Below are 14,662 nucleotides of genomic sequence, written 5' to 3' on the forward strand. Positions count from 1 at the left end.
GTCAACAGTGGCTCCTTCCAGGGCTGCGCCAAGATCAATTCAGCCCCCAACTGCCGGGCTGGAGCAATTTGTCCAAATGAAACATTACGGCTTCCCTTTGTTAAGGCAAGTTTAAAATAAGACCCCCAGTAGGGAGATGATTTAAAGAACAAACACAAGTTCATTCCTGGCATCTTTTACTACTGTTCAAATATTAAAATTATCGATTGGACCAAATTCAAATAAGACTCTTGAAGCAAAAAGCTTACCAAGTATTTCTTCATTTAAATCAGACTTATGGTCAAATTACCACTCGTTCAAATAGGTTGCGATGGAGCTTGCATGATTTCTTTTTTTTTTTTTTTTTGTTACTATGGCACAGCTTCCTTGAACTAACATTCAAAGGTTATCAGCTCTAAGTTATGCTTGCTAAGTCTTCTTATACAACTCACAATCGGAGGGAGGGAGTGGGAGGAAGCAGCGTGATAACCAGTGCCAGCTTTGAGATAAAGCCCTCCACCTAATCTCTGTTTATTTAGACAACCATCTAACCGCAGCGCCCAGTGTAAAAACGAGCCAGGTGTACGGCTAAGGGAATTTCTCCTGCCTTTTTATCCTGACTGCATTATATTTTGGGGCAAAGGGAAGCAGAGTCTTTTATTCTTTTTTTTTTTTTTTTTCCCAAGATAACTTTAAAAATTTAAATAATCCCAAATTCTGAAGTTTTGATGTTTAGATTTGCTAGGCTGGCTGGGCTTTTTTGCTTTGTTTTTCTGGGAGGGGAGGCGATGGTAACAGAGCACGTTTTATTCCCTGCTTTTGTATTTCTGGAGGTTTTGGAGAAAAAGATTTTGCCATATCAGATTTAAGAAGGAAGATCCTGCTTTGAAATATTTCCCACCAGAAAGGATTTGGGGTGTCTGGAAGAAACAGCATGGCAGCAAGCTGGAGCAGACTGCGCAGGGTGTTCAGCGTATTCCACCCCAGAGAGCTGCCGGGGTGCCGGGCACCCTGCACACCTCTGCGGCAGCGCTGAAGCTGCTTTTCCAGGGCCGGAGCTTCTTTTCCAGCGCAGAAGCCAAAACAGAAAAGCTCTCGCAGGTCAGGCCATGAGAAGCAGCACCGCAAGGCGCCTGGCTGGAGGGGAACCCAGCCTCCCTCCAGCTTCAGCAGCAACGTTAAACGGTGGTGGGAAGCTTGCACGCCAGCTGATGACTCTATCTCTCCTGCTGTATGAGCCCAAAGTTGCCTCCAGCACGTTCAAACTTGGTTTTCCCTCTTTTTTCCCCCCTCTGCTAATTCCCCCCACCGTTTACTCAATCATTTTAGGTAGGGGGAGGCAATGGCCGCTGATGAGTGCCAGTTTTTTTGATGCAAGATGAATAACCCCAAGGAGCAACTTCCACGGAGTCTCAGGCTCCTGTCAGCCCGATAATTGATGATGTTTTCACTGTAAGGGGTGGGGACTGGGACACATTAAGGTTCAATAGGGGAAGTAAATGGAGTGAATTGACTCAGCAACTATGCCTTTTACCATGGCTTCTAATAAGGATAAACTGATTACTGCCAAATGTACTTTAACATCACGGGGTGGGGTGGGGGGAATAAATCGATCTGCTCAAAGAAAATAAATGCCATACCAGAAGCTTTTTTTAAAAAGTCAACTTTTACATTTAAAAGTGTAGAAGCATGTTTCAGCAGCATCCTGCTGCTCCTTCCTGAGTCGCCATTTGCCGCTAAACAAAACCATGGATTTACAGCCTTAAAATGCACCCTGAAGATGCAGGCTGCAAAACGACCGCCACGGAGCCAACGCGTCTTTTTTCAAATCTTGCTCTGAAATGACTTCGATAACAAAGAGGTGCACAGCGATGCTCACGCTGTATTTCAAATGCCAACTTCATGTCAGCATCTTTTTATGGCAACTGGGAGGCCGGATGCTCTGCTGCTGCGCCAGGCAGTCGGGAAGGCAAGCGGGCAGCAGCCCAGGTTGCCAAGGGTGACTACAGAGCTGACAAGCCCGGGAGCCAGCAAAACCCACCCTGACTGATGGCTTCTGGGTTCCTGCTGACCTTTGCTCCCTTCTAGTTTGGCCAGGAACAAAAGAGCCTGTTCACCGGGGCCCCTCGCACATATATTTAAGGAAAGCGGTCATCGCCTATATGCTGATTAATGTGTTTGCTTTACATGCAGCGGGAGGGGGGCCACGGCCATCCCGTGTTGCTGTGCAGGTAAGCGCCAGCTTGTATGTCACACAAAATAAATCAAGGAAATCCACCACGAGGCACATAAAAATGACTAAAACAGGTAAAGACAATTTTTGTCACCGAAGCAAGAAGTTGCCAGGGCTGGCGACGGCGCCAGGAGCAGTTTCCCCATGTACCCGAAAACCTGTGCGGAGTTTCTGTCATTAGAGATTTGATGCTGCCCTGACACCCAGGGCCATCAGCAGCGTGAACACACTGTCGCAAAGATGCTGCCGGCTACGGCAGCCATGGAGGATGCTGTCCGACCCTCGGCGGCAACTTTCATCACCGCATACTGTCACCATAGCAATGGAGCTGGATGCGGGCAAATGACAAGGGTCTGTCATCACTCAGCCCCGGCCTGACAGCCTTCAGCACCAGCTTCAGCTCTCATCCAGCCTCGATACGCAAATATGTCCTCAACAGGCCCAAAAGTAATAATCTGCCCTTCTGCAATGTCATTGTTTCGCTGGTGCTGCCAGTAGCGCTGTGCAGCCCTTAGGCCCCATGGAGATGCTCTGTTTTATTCCCCAGTGAGATTTTGTGCTTTAGGGGAAAAGGAAAAGCAAGGAAGGGGTGAGGCAGAAAGGAGACAGTGGCACCCAACGTTCAAATATCAGAGACATTCAAGAAACAAATAAACAAACAAAAGAAAAAAAAATATCTCTTGCACACATGGCAGTAAAACATGAGAATTAATGTTTGGAAGGGATACGCTGCTTTCCACGCAAGGGCTTCAGCAAGGAAGAGGAACATTACTGTGGAAGTCTAAAGCTCCCTTTTAATATTAAACATGACAGTTTTACATAAAATGCACCCGCCACCCCCTTCACAGACACAGGTGCCCGGGGTGAAGTCAGGGTAGGTGGCAAGGTACGCCGGGCTGTCACCGCCAGCGGGCACAGCCAGCGCCCGCTCTGCCGTCACCAGCACCAGCACCGGGGTCCCAGCGCTTCCCGCACCTCCTGCCAGAGGTGCCACGGAGGGACAGCTCACGCCGCCTGCCTCCCCGCCACCTCAGCGCAAGCGTGGTGAGAAACAACAGGAATCAAAGATGGCAAACGCTACCTCATCTAGAGCCCCTCTGCCTGGCTGGATTAATCATAACGTCTCTATTTCGGGAGAATTTCTGCACGGGGTCAGTTTTTACTCATCCCGCCCAGGCGAACTCGCCCCCGCCAACTGCGGCGTGTGCGGGAGCTGGTGCGAACGCTCTGACGCGGTGGTTACCTTACTTAGCTCCTCCAGACCACGCAATTCAGATTTTACTTTGTGTTTAGTCACACAGAACAACCCGATTTAACAGCACCCGTATGTACCGCGCCAGCCCTCTCACTGTTTAGAAAGATGCCTTTTAACGGTATTTAATTTAGACTCACATTTACTAGTGAACACATGGGCTGCGTGCTCACAGCAAACACGCTCGCCGTGCCCCCCGAGCGTGCCAAACGCTCGCCCGTCCGCGCCAGCCCGGGGATGACAATTCACCGCCCCGACATCTTTTAAACCTGATTTACCCTTCCAGAGAAACAACTACGCAACTAATCTTCCAGGACAAATGTAACGCTGAAGAACAACTAAAGTGAAACATATAAATTCCATATATACTTAAAAATATTATTGTCTGTAATTTAATATAACAATATTTCTAGGCCTATAACCTTGCACGCAGCAGCAATTTCCCAAGCATTAATACTTAAATGGGTCATATGCACCACATCTGTCATTCTGTCCTGAAGTCTATGAGGCACAACCAAGACTCTGCAAGCCTATTGATTTTTCTAGCATTTGCTTTAATTTACTTAACCATTGAGAAATCCATCAGTACATAAAGGGCAACTGTCCATTACTGCCTCATTTGCAGACATTCTTTCCCCTCATTTTTTTTGGTAAATATTTCCCTTTAAATCGCTGTGTGTTTACAGTGTAAAAATGAAGCCGGAAAGTGCTCACACCTGTTTCTGTTCAGTAACTGCTGCACTGAGGTATATGTAATGTGCTTAAAGATAGAATAAATATCTAGACATTATTACATCTGTGTGCAAAGGGTGGTAAATTAGATCCTAATTACATTAACAGGGATTCTGCCTCCCAGCTTAAATTTTACATGAGCACTCTGTAAAAATCCAAAAGCTCTGCTGTGGTTTCTTTACGAGCTGGTGATTACAGCTACTTCCTATGCGGTCACTAAATATTCTGTTTACAAATAAATGAAGAAGCTTTGAGCCAACTTGCCAGGGTAATAATCCATGGTGTTTTTTCTTCTTCTTTTTTTTTTTTTTTTTTTTTTTCCCCCCAGCAAACCTTTACCACATAAGCATGGCAACAATCAGAAGCCCTGGCTTCATCTAATTACTCTATCACATAATTTCACAAATTGCCTTTTCACTGGGGAGCCAAGTGCAAAACACGCTCACAGTGGGATTTCAGGCAGCAGCTTTCATTTACTACTCATTTCTTGTTAAATTAAACACAAAAACACCAGTTGTGTGAAAGAAGTCAAAAAGAATGCTTGCAAATGAGCCAGACAAGTGTATCTTATATTTATACCATTTGCACAAAATAGCTCATTGGCAAGCTGGATTTTTAATGGCACCATTATCGCCTTTAACCCTTTTAAAGCCCGGCACCAGGCTGGTAACCGCATCATCCCGACCAAACTCAGGCGTCAGGCCGAGCATCCAGCCCGGCATCCTTCCGTTAGCAGCTGGCAAGCTGAGGCAGCGTGCCCCCACCACCCCCACGCAACCCCTCCGGCTGCCACGGGGACCCACCCCGGTGTTACACCCGCCCGATACGCGGGAGGGACAGTCCCACGAATAAATCCGAGTGGGATTCGTAAGCGTCATTCCCACCTCACCCCGGCACAGCCCTCCGAGATGTGGGGGAACCAGCAGGACTCGGGGGCAGAGGGACTGCAGGGCCAGACCCCTGCTAATTATCCGAGTGCTAACAAGGCAGGATTGCAAGCTGCCACCGAGGAACACAAATTATTTTGAAAATAATTGCAGCCAGTGTACCATCGCCAGTGGAAGTGAACTAGAGGTTACACTGCTCTAAGATGACATTTTTTACATCAACGTGTACAAAACTAAAACACGGCCATTAGTAATTAAAGCTGTTCCTTTTGTAGCACCAGAGCCAGTAGGTCAGGTACTGTTTTACATCAGAAACCAGGCCCTGATGGCTGTAGATTTGCCAGCATTATCTGCACAGGGAGAAAAAAAAAAAAAAAAACATTAGCAGCAGCTGTCTGTGTGCCTCGACATTGAAAATCCTATTCATACAGACAGGTGGAGTAATTTAAAAGCCAATGTGATGCAATTTTGATGCAACTAATGCCACTGTTTACTAAAATGCCGCCATTACTGCTGTTTATGAAAACATTACTAAAATTGCATTTTATTCATAAGAAACCTAAGCTTTGGGTTATTACCAGATTCAAAATTATTCTGCCCCCACTGCAGCTCACAGCCCTCCCGGGTTTACAACCTGCTGCACCGACGGACCCACGCTCAGAGCTCAGCAATGAAATCCGGGGTCGCCCCTCCTTGCCACCCCCAACGCGGGCACAAAGTCCATGGCAAAGAAGCAAGAGTTCTGCCAGCGAACCTATTAATTAGCTAGATCCAGCGATTATGGCATTTGCCTTCCTGAAAATATCACCGGGATCCCCAAAAGCTCTGGTTGACATGGGTAAGGGTGGTCTAGGAAGAAGAGTTTCACTTCAAAGCCAACTTCAGGTAACGAATGGAGCAAGCTCCCTAAGGCAGAGCGCCACCATTTCCCCTCTGAGTTCCAAGAAAATCCTTGGAAAACATATTTGCATCACGAGCCGACCCTTGGTTTTCCCAGTGTGACTCACGTGCCCGCTTCAGTGCCACTGATGTGGCTACCTGGCTTTTTCCATCACTGGAACACAGCACCACAGTGGGAATAAGGGAGGTTTATGGCTTTTTGGTCTGTTTTTTTTTTTTTTTTTTAATGTATTTCCAAAATGTTTTAGGCTGTACAGGCTGGAGTAGACAAGGTCAACCAGTAGCCAAGAAAGGAATATTAATGCTATAGCTAAAGTCCAAGAAGTATTTTCTGAGCAGAAGTTTCTGGCTCATAAAGCAGAGGATGCAGCGGCACGTCTCCCAGACCCTGCCTTATTAAAACGATGGCCCACCACTGAAGTGAAACGGGTACTCTGCTAAATACTGCGGGTCTAAATCAGGCAATGATGCAAAAGGCGAGGTAAATTAGATAACTACATATTAACTTAAACTCTTTTCTGCCTACTTACCTTCTTCTCTACACATACATTCAGCACTGTGGTAGCTGACAGGGTATGGAGCTGGAAGCGCAAAGGTAAGTCTGATCAATACATTTGCTCATATACTGAAAACGGGGTTTTCAGCTGAGCATTTTGGGGGAAAGGACAGCATTACCCATGGAAAATTTTAGCTTTCCATCATTAAAAAAAAACTCCATTCCACAGGAAAAGTTTGGGGGGGGGGGAAATTTGGATGGTCAGACGGTAAACGTAGCCAGTTAGTATTAGGAACTGGGGCATCTTCCATCTATGCAATGAGAAAAAATGTTTAAACAGTAACAGTGCAGATTCTGTGTAGCTGAAGGTAAACGCAGGGAAAGGGAAACAGAACTTTAAAAACGGGTGAAAAACCAAATCACTTCTCATGCCTGCCCTGGAGCAAGGAACAGACAGTATTAGCCACCATAGGACTGTTTCGGTTCATTCAGACAAGGGTTAAGCTCATGCAAACAGATGTAGGTTACCCTATGCCAGAGCAAGGGAATGCATCTTACACAACGCGATGTACCACTTCCAAATGTGACCCTATTTGAAAGGCAGCTTATCTTACACCACAGATTAACACATCTCATCAGATATGCGCCCAACTGGTTTGGTGCCTCATGTTTTGGCACTTTACCTGATCTGATTAAGTCATTCACTAGCTCACGCTGGTGTGCTGTGAAGCTCCTTCAAAGAGTTCAGAGGTTGCCAATAAAAAAAATTAACACTGGCGCTTATATACATAAGCGTATCTGAGGATCAACATAGGCTCTTTTTGTAGTGACTGTGTCAGAGGACAAGCTAAACAAACAACTAGTAATGAACAACCGAGCCCGTGATTTTATCCTCATTTCCTGCTGACCCACGGCTTGCCAAGACACTGTTGTTGCCTTCGGTGTACTTCGTACTGCAAATTATTTGCCGCAAAATATTTCCGCGGCTATTTCCAGATTTACAGACTGGTGGTCAGACTTTTTCCCTCCCCCTCTCCCCCTTCAAAATGCACTACTTGAACTCTGTGCATCTGCTGTGGCTGCAGGAAGACCGTGTGTCACGTAGCACATTTCTGGGCCTTGACTGGAGGAGGCTAATTTCAAAAATGAAGCTGCACATGCAAGATATCACAGCTGCCAATATAAAAAGAAAGGAGAGGGTGGAGAAGAAAGCAAAGCGTCTACTGTTGACTTAAAAATTCTTATTACTGCAAACATTCTTGTTGGTAAACTCATTTCCCAGAATATTTATGCAAACAAAAGGAGTTCTAGTACAACCAGAGCAAGTGTAATTTAACATCTGAATTAATGTTTATCATGTTTCAACTTTTCAGTATTCCCTTGCTTCTACTCAGATGTGAAATTCTTCTGGTGTGTAAATACCAATGTGTTTCAGCAGCTCCCAAATAATTCAAATCCTTTAACGTGCTGGTGGCTTCCACGTTGGTACAACAGTGCCTCCAAGGTGGAACCTGGGGGAAACTGGGAAAAAGAGAAGATAGCCCTTTGGGAATAGACACACTCCCTCTAAAATCTAGTCCAGGCTGTTGGTTACCTTCTGATTTCCACCAAAATATCCCCCTGGACCACCACTGTTCCCCAGACCTGTGAGGAGCCCAGGATGAGACATCTCATACCATGCAGCTTAAGACAATATGATGGTCGTCTTCATCAGAAAGGAGACTGGACCATAGATATGACAACCCCCACACCACGCTTCTGCACAGGGGAGAGCCTGAGTGAGGAATCTGGTTTCCTCAAACCAACGAAGACACCCTGTATTTTTCCTTTCTGGTCTAAACCCAAAGGTTTGTAGCACAGCTCAGCGCTGGCAACTGAAATGATCTACAGAACAGCCAGAGATCTCAGCACACCGAACATGCACTTTCTAGGAAATCACAAAACTGGAGCAACAGCAGCCTTGCAAGGGTATCCCCCAAAACACAGCAGTTTTCTTTACAGATGGCAAAATTCACCCATGCTAGAAAACGGATCAATCCTCGGTAGCTGGACCACAGGACAAAGCGACGTATTTGAGTAAGATTAAAGAAAATGCTGAAAGTTTTGACAATCAGTGTCCTCCATCAAACTCTGGGAGAGCTGCAGGGTTAAGAAGTTAATTCAAACTAAGTTACCTAAATCCTGTTTGCCCTTTTTTCTGGAGCTCTCAGTTAAATTCTGACAGAGCCTTGGAATAATTATCTTCTCCTGTAATGACATTTCCCATTTTCTCCTGTTGATGACTGCCACGGCACCCCCACCAGCAGAAGGGAGCCAAGGATGCTCACCACGGCTCACCTGCACCAACCTGCGATGGGTCCTTTCGCTCTCTGCTCTGGCAAGTCTGCCCGCTGCCAGGAGCGGGAGAAGCCCTGGATCCCACCTTCCTAGCCGAGGGGTGACCAAAGGCAAGCTAAAAACGCCTGGCTTTTCCCAGGAATTTGGGACAGCTGGCACTAAGAAGTCTTGCAGATGTGGTAGAAAGATTTTTACAGCTTTGCCCACAATAAAACCAAGTGAAAGAGGAGACTTGTGTGTTGCAGAGAAGGGGGGAGACCCCCCCCCCCATCCATTCTGAGTCCAATACATGGAAATATGACCCCTGTTACGCAGACGAGCTCCAGGAGCCCTCTGGCATTTTGCAGAGCATCAGTTGGTGCAAGATGGAGACTCATTCTACGTTGGACTTTCAGGGGGGTGGGGAGTGGCTGGGGATGTTTTGTTTTAATGCTTCCAAAACCCTCTTGAGAGGACAGCAAAGAAAATCCTCGCTGGTTTTAGCCAATTATTTCCCCTTTTTATGTTTTCAGCAGCCTAGTTTTGTACCCATCTGCCCTCTCCCTATACTCCTTTCCAAAACCAGACAAGCATCCCACATGGGAGCAGGGGCAGGGAGCCAAACGGACCCCACGCTCCTCCCAAGGCAAAATCTCATCAACGTGGAGGGACGAGACAAGAAATGAAACCCACTTGCTTTAATCTGAACACATTGCTAGCCTGTATAATATTCATACACAAACAAAACTTACAGAATTAAGTGGCATAATAGTATTTTTCTACCACAATAAGATCCCTAAAGTGATGGGGACTATTTTCCTCAGCTAGATTCGGATACAAAGTGCCTCCTTCTAATACCTGCTTCCAATAAATTCTTTTAAACAAATAACAGCTTTGCTAAATAGGTTGCATGTTGCTTATTATAAGTTTTCTTGTTTAATAGCATGGCATCAAGCAATCAATAAAGACTCAAAATCCAGATACAAAATAGAAAAAACCTTTCACTTTTACTGTAAAGTCAACATCTTTCAGCTACATCTTTTACTTTCTGCTCAGCCTCCCATTTCAGTAAGGTTTAACCTCTTAAGGAAATTGTTTTAAAAGCAGTTAAAAATAATGATTAAATTATGGGATTTACATGAAAGAAATCCTCGGCCCATTCATTTTTTTAAATCATGGCAATTTGTTTTTTAAAAGGTGTTTGAAGTCCCTGAATCTACCTCTTGGCACCATTAAAAAAAAAGTAGTTTATAATCCCCTAATGTGCTTAAATAAAGCCTTCAATAGTTCAAATTGTTATTAAACATCTTTTGGGATTATAATTTTATGGCTTTTTTTGCCTGATTAGATGATGAACGTGAAGATCATCAAATACTCATCATATAACAAACCAATTACATCGTATAATCCCCAAAATGAGGTTTGAATCCCAACATTTCAAATTAAGCTGGATTTAAAGGATGCAGAGAATTCACAACGAGCCAACAAAACACTTGCAGAGACACCCCCAAACTCCATTCTTCCAGTTCTGAACAAAAAGGTGCCATTGCTGGGACAAAACCATAGTACGGGGTTGAAGCAGAAACCAGCCCTGTTGCCACAATTAAATTTATACAGATCGGGTTGTAGGCAAGATTGTTTTTTCCTTCCCCTTCCCTTCCTCCAAGCCTTCCCCGCGTTTCACAATCCCTGCTGAGGGCTGTACGTTAAAGTGAGAAGATCTGCTTGAAAAATGGTAGCTGAGACATGATCCCTGAATGTTAAGTGATCCAAGAAATAATAATAATAAGTAAAAAAAAAAAAAAAAAAAAGAGGGCTTGTAAAATGTTGCCAGGCTGCAGCACACCCTGAAATTATCCTTAGGGCAACTTTCTGGAGCCACAGCTCCAGCACAGAGCTGGTCCTCCCCAGCCCCTCCTGGAGGGACTGCCATGGCATTCGATGTTCACCCGATGCCACCCCACAAGCCTCCCCTCGGTTTTGACTCAACTTTTACAATTTGGGGACGTTCTCACCTCTTCACCGAATTATTAGCAGCTTTTTTCTTTTTCTTTTTAACCCAAATAGTAACAGTCCGTTCCTTCCGTCTCAAATTGATAGCCAAATCTTAAAAACAGATTTCACAAACCTCAAAACTTACAGGCTGGTGACATAATCAAGAATTTCAACAAGCTCCACAGCTACATTCTGCCTAAGGGCTGACCCAGGCTGCTCTCCCAACCCAGCCATTTAATCAAAATTAAGCCAGAATAGCAAAGAGTTAATAAGACCTGCAAAGTCCTAAGTGTAAGTCTGGCCACCACTTCTGCTATTGTTTTAGCCGATTTTCGGGGGGTTGTTATTATTCCAAAGGGGATTAAAAATAGGGCAAGTTGGAGGAATTTATCCCCTGAGGTGTTTCCGAGCAGACTGCCTGCACCCACAGAGGACAGCGCTTGCCCACCCCGTGGGCAGCTCGGTCTGCACATCAGTCCAAATAATGGGGGGTGGGGGGTGGAGGGGGCTGCAGCCTGACGCTGAGCGGGAACTTCTGCCCAAACATCCAGCAACCGGAGAGGATACAGGCTTGCATTTGATTTTTCTTCTTCAATAAAAAAAAAAAAAAAAGAATATCCTCCTAAGTGGGAAATGGGAACTAAGGGACAAACCTTAGGAAAGGAAGCCAGCACACGGAAGAAGACTTAATACTCCTGGAGATGGAATAACTGCATAGAAGGAATTAAACCAGCCTATACACTTTTGAAAGATTGTATTCGTCCAACATTTATTTTAAGTCTTTCCAACCATTAATCATTAGTATGACAGACACAGCAATTACTGTCTATCTTGTTTAATTCCATGCCACTGATATGTATTAATATTACAATTGTAAGGGAGGAAAAAAAAAATTGCCTTTGAAAAGGAGGGCTCCCAACTAACACCCCCAATTAGGAACATCAGGAAGCACCAGTGGTCAAGGGGATGCTGGATTTTGCACTTAACCGCCGCTCGGTTTTCCCTGCCATTTTCCAGATGGGAAAGTGAAGGCAGGTTTAAGCGCTGGGGGCAAAAGGGAGGTATCACCTGCCCTGACACGTCCCCTGCCTGAACAGAACCACCTCCCTACCTCTCCTCACGCTCCTGCTTTAGGGAGGACCTTGTATCCACCCTAGGGAAGACCAAACGCACTAATAAAAAAATAAATAAATGACGTGAGATCTCTAGTTTCCTCAGCTGACTGCTCCCTGGGATGACCTTCCTCCCATGGCGAGGAGCCCAGCTGGGGACCACCGCCATGCCAGTGTGCAGGGTTGTAAGAGGAGTCAAGACGCCCAGATGCCCTCATAAATGAACTGGGGTCTTCGTCCCTTCCGTCTCTTACCCAGCTACCCCTCAGCTTTGATTGCAGCCAGGATTTGGGCCCGGGTGTTTTTTTTTCAGCACCCCAAGCAGCTTGCCAATGTATTATGTTGCTCTAGCACTAACCGTAGTTCTGGCTCGTCCCATGTTTGCCTGGAGGACACCTTCCTCCACACAGGAGACCTGCTGCTCCTCTGGCTGCAGGAGTTCCCTGCTGCCTTGTCACTCCTGTGAGAGCACTCCCAGCTGGAACATGCGCTTGGAAGAGTCTACAACATTGTCCCGGCATGTTTTAATTTGGGGAAACTGTCTGTGACCCTATAGAATCGATTTGAAAGGTCTGTCTCAAGGTCCTAGCTGGAGAAGGTTGGACTGGGTAAACCAATTCTGCTTTACTGAATTGAATCAGACCTGCCTGGAGCCACCACGATGCTGCCAGAAGAGCAAGCTGCCCAGCAGTAAATCGGCATGCTGGCTGGGCTGGATCTGCTCGGGGTGGGGTGGATTTTTAAAGCGAGCCTTAGCACAGTGCTGCAAGGTGGAAAATGCAGCAGCTTCATTGCACAGGTCTTGGGGGGTGGGTTCTTTCTTGTGTTTGAGCCTTCCAGAAAAAGAGACCACCTTACAAGCAGATATCCAGATGTTGTCTCCCAGGGGCAGCTACCAGTGCAGCAGCAAGCTCTGCAGGCACTCTCATCTTCTCCTTTGCACACATCTAGTGCACAGCAGAAGAGTGAAAAGCCACTTGCACCCTAACCTAGACGGAACAGCGATAGCATCCGCTCTCCGCTCCTGAGACTGCGCATGAAGCCAGCCGCAAGGTCAGGTCAAGCCTGTGTAGCTAAATAGTCAACGCAGGGTGGCTCCGGGCACGAGGTCTGCCAGGAGTCACCCCTGCTCTCTCCTGCCACCTTCCCAGGAATGGCTTTGGAAGGTGGCGGCTGGCCCAGGCTAAGAGCGTGCTGCAGACTGCCCAAGCAGTTTAACAGGACAGATCATCACATCCCTGTGCCTGCGGGGTGGTTAATTTGCTAGCACAAACACAGCAACACCCCGCTTCCAGGAAAAAATATTAATAGTAATATATACTACTTAATCTGGAATTCCTCAGCTGGGAAATAGAGGGACGGACACGCAGCTGCCCAGTGTCCCCTGGTGTGCCTTCTCCTGACTGCAGAGCTTCCAGGGCATCTCCTCAAACCAGCACCTACACCAGCTGCGTCAGGCTGGTGCGAGCATCGCTGCCGGCACAGCATCCATCCGTGGACCGTTTTGGAGGCAGATGTCCTTAACCTCACATCTACCTGCAGCGCGACACCAGGTGTCAGCTCACCTTGGGTGAGGACGTTGAATTGGGGAGCCACCAAAAGGGACCTGGGCCACTGGCAGCGATGCGCTGAACACTCCAGGGACAGGGCAGAGGAGCTGGCAGGGCTGGGGGACGGCTGACGTGGAGTCTGCCAGGGAGGGAGGGAGAGGAACGTGGAGATCTCCGAGGCCCTCCCCGGCTTTGGAGGAGGAGTGCTCCAGCACGAAGGTTCATTCATAGCAACCCAGGACCACGCGGGGCAGGATTCCCCGCCTGATCCCCATGCTGACAAGAGTCCCGGCAGATATCTGGTTTCTTGGCTCAGCGGGGGATGGAGGGGCGATGTGCATGAGCGCTTCCTCCAGTTTATGAGTATCCCCTTGGCAGGGCTCCCACCGGGGCTGGGCAAGCTGGCTGGCTTCTGGTTTCATCCTGACCCCTACTAGAGGCAGGAGCGAGAGTCAACCGCTGGGATCAGAGGCGAGAGCTGCTCCTCAGTACCACCTGCAGACCCCCGGCACCCCTCGCCTGGCCCTCATCCTCCTGGCACAGAAAAGCTCCGACAGAAAACCTGGGGCCGAAGGCCCACATCCCCCCGGTGGATGGAAACATGTGACAGATCACCACAATGGGATGAAACGGGAGAATGGCATTAGAAACACTTGGCTAAATGCTAACGTGAGGAGGTGTGGTACACAATATAAAGCCTTGAAAGAAGTTCCAGCATCCAGCTTAACCCCACGCACCTGTCCAGAGCTTTGATTTCTAATCCCAGGAATAAAAAAAAATTACAGGTAGCTGTGGCAACAGAAATAGCTGCGCATCCCCCCACCCCTTCATAACATTAAATACAGGGGTAACTTACACTCTGGGAATGAGAACGTCTCAAAGAAAAAAATTATACTTTGCTATTAAACCAGATACATTCAGACCTTTCATCACGAAGCTTCTGATGATCTCTGACAAACAGCTGAATAAGGTCTTTGTTTGCTTTTCGCTTTGTTTTTAATCTCCCCAATTATTTTCCGCAGTTCTCCAGAGCACAGAACCGGGGGCCGAAGGCTGCTCGCTGCTCCAAGGCAGCGATTCCCACGTCAGCCAAGGGGAGCTGCAGCTGCGCGAGCAGCGGGGCAGGACAGGTCTCCGAGGTTATTAGGATAAGCTTAGTCACACTTTGTGGTGACGTCCTGTTAACAACTGCCACTCGATCAAAAAAAAA

General features: G+C 46.9%; 1 protein-coding gene across 4 annotated transcripts in view; it reads right to left on the reverse strand.

Moving 5' to 3' along the window:
- MEIS1 (Meis homeobox 1) overlaps positions 1–14,662 on the reverse strand; it is a 109,163-nt gene that overhangs the window by 37,332 nt on the left and 57,169 nt on the right. The gene's annotated exons all lie outside the window — the stretch shown is intronic.

The sequence above is a fragment of the Falco punctatus genome, assembly GCF_963210335.1.
Source record: "Falco punctatus genome assembly, chromosome: 5".
Lineage (NCBI taxonomy): Eukaryota > Metazoa > Chordata > Aves > Falconiformes > Falconidae > Falco > Falco punctatus.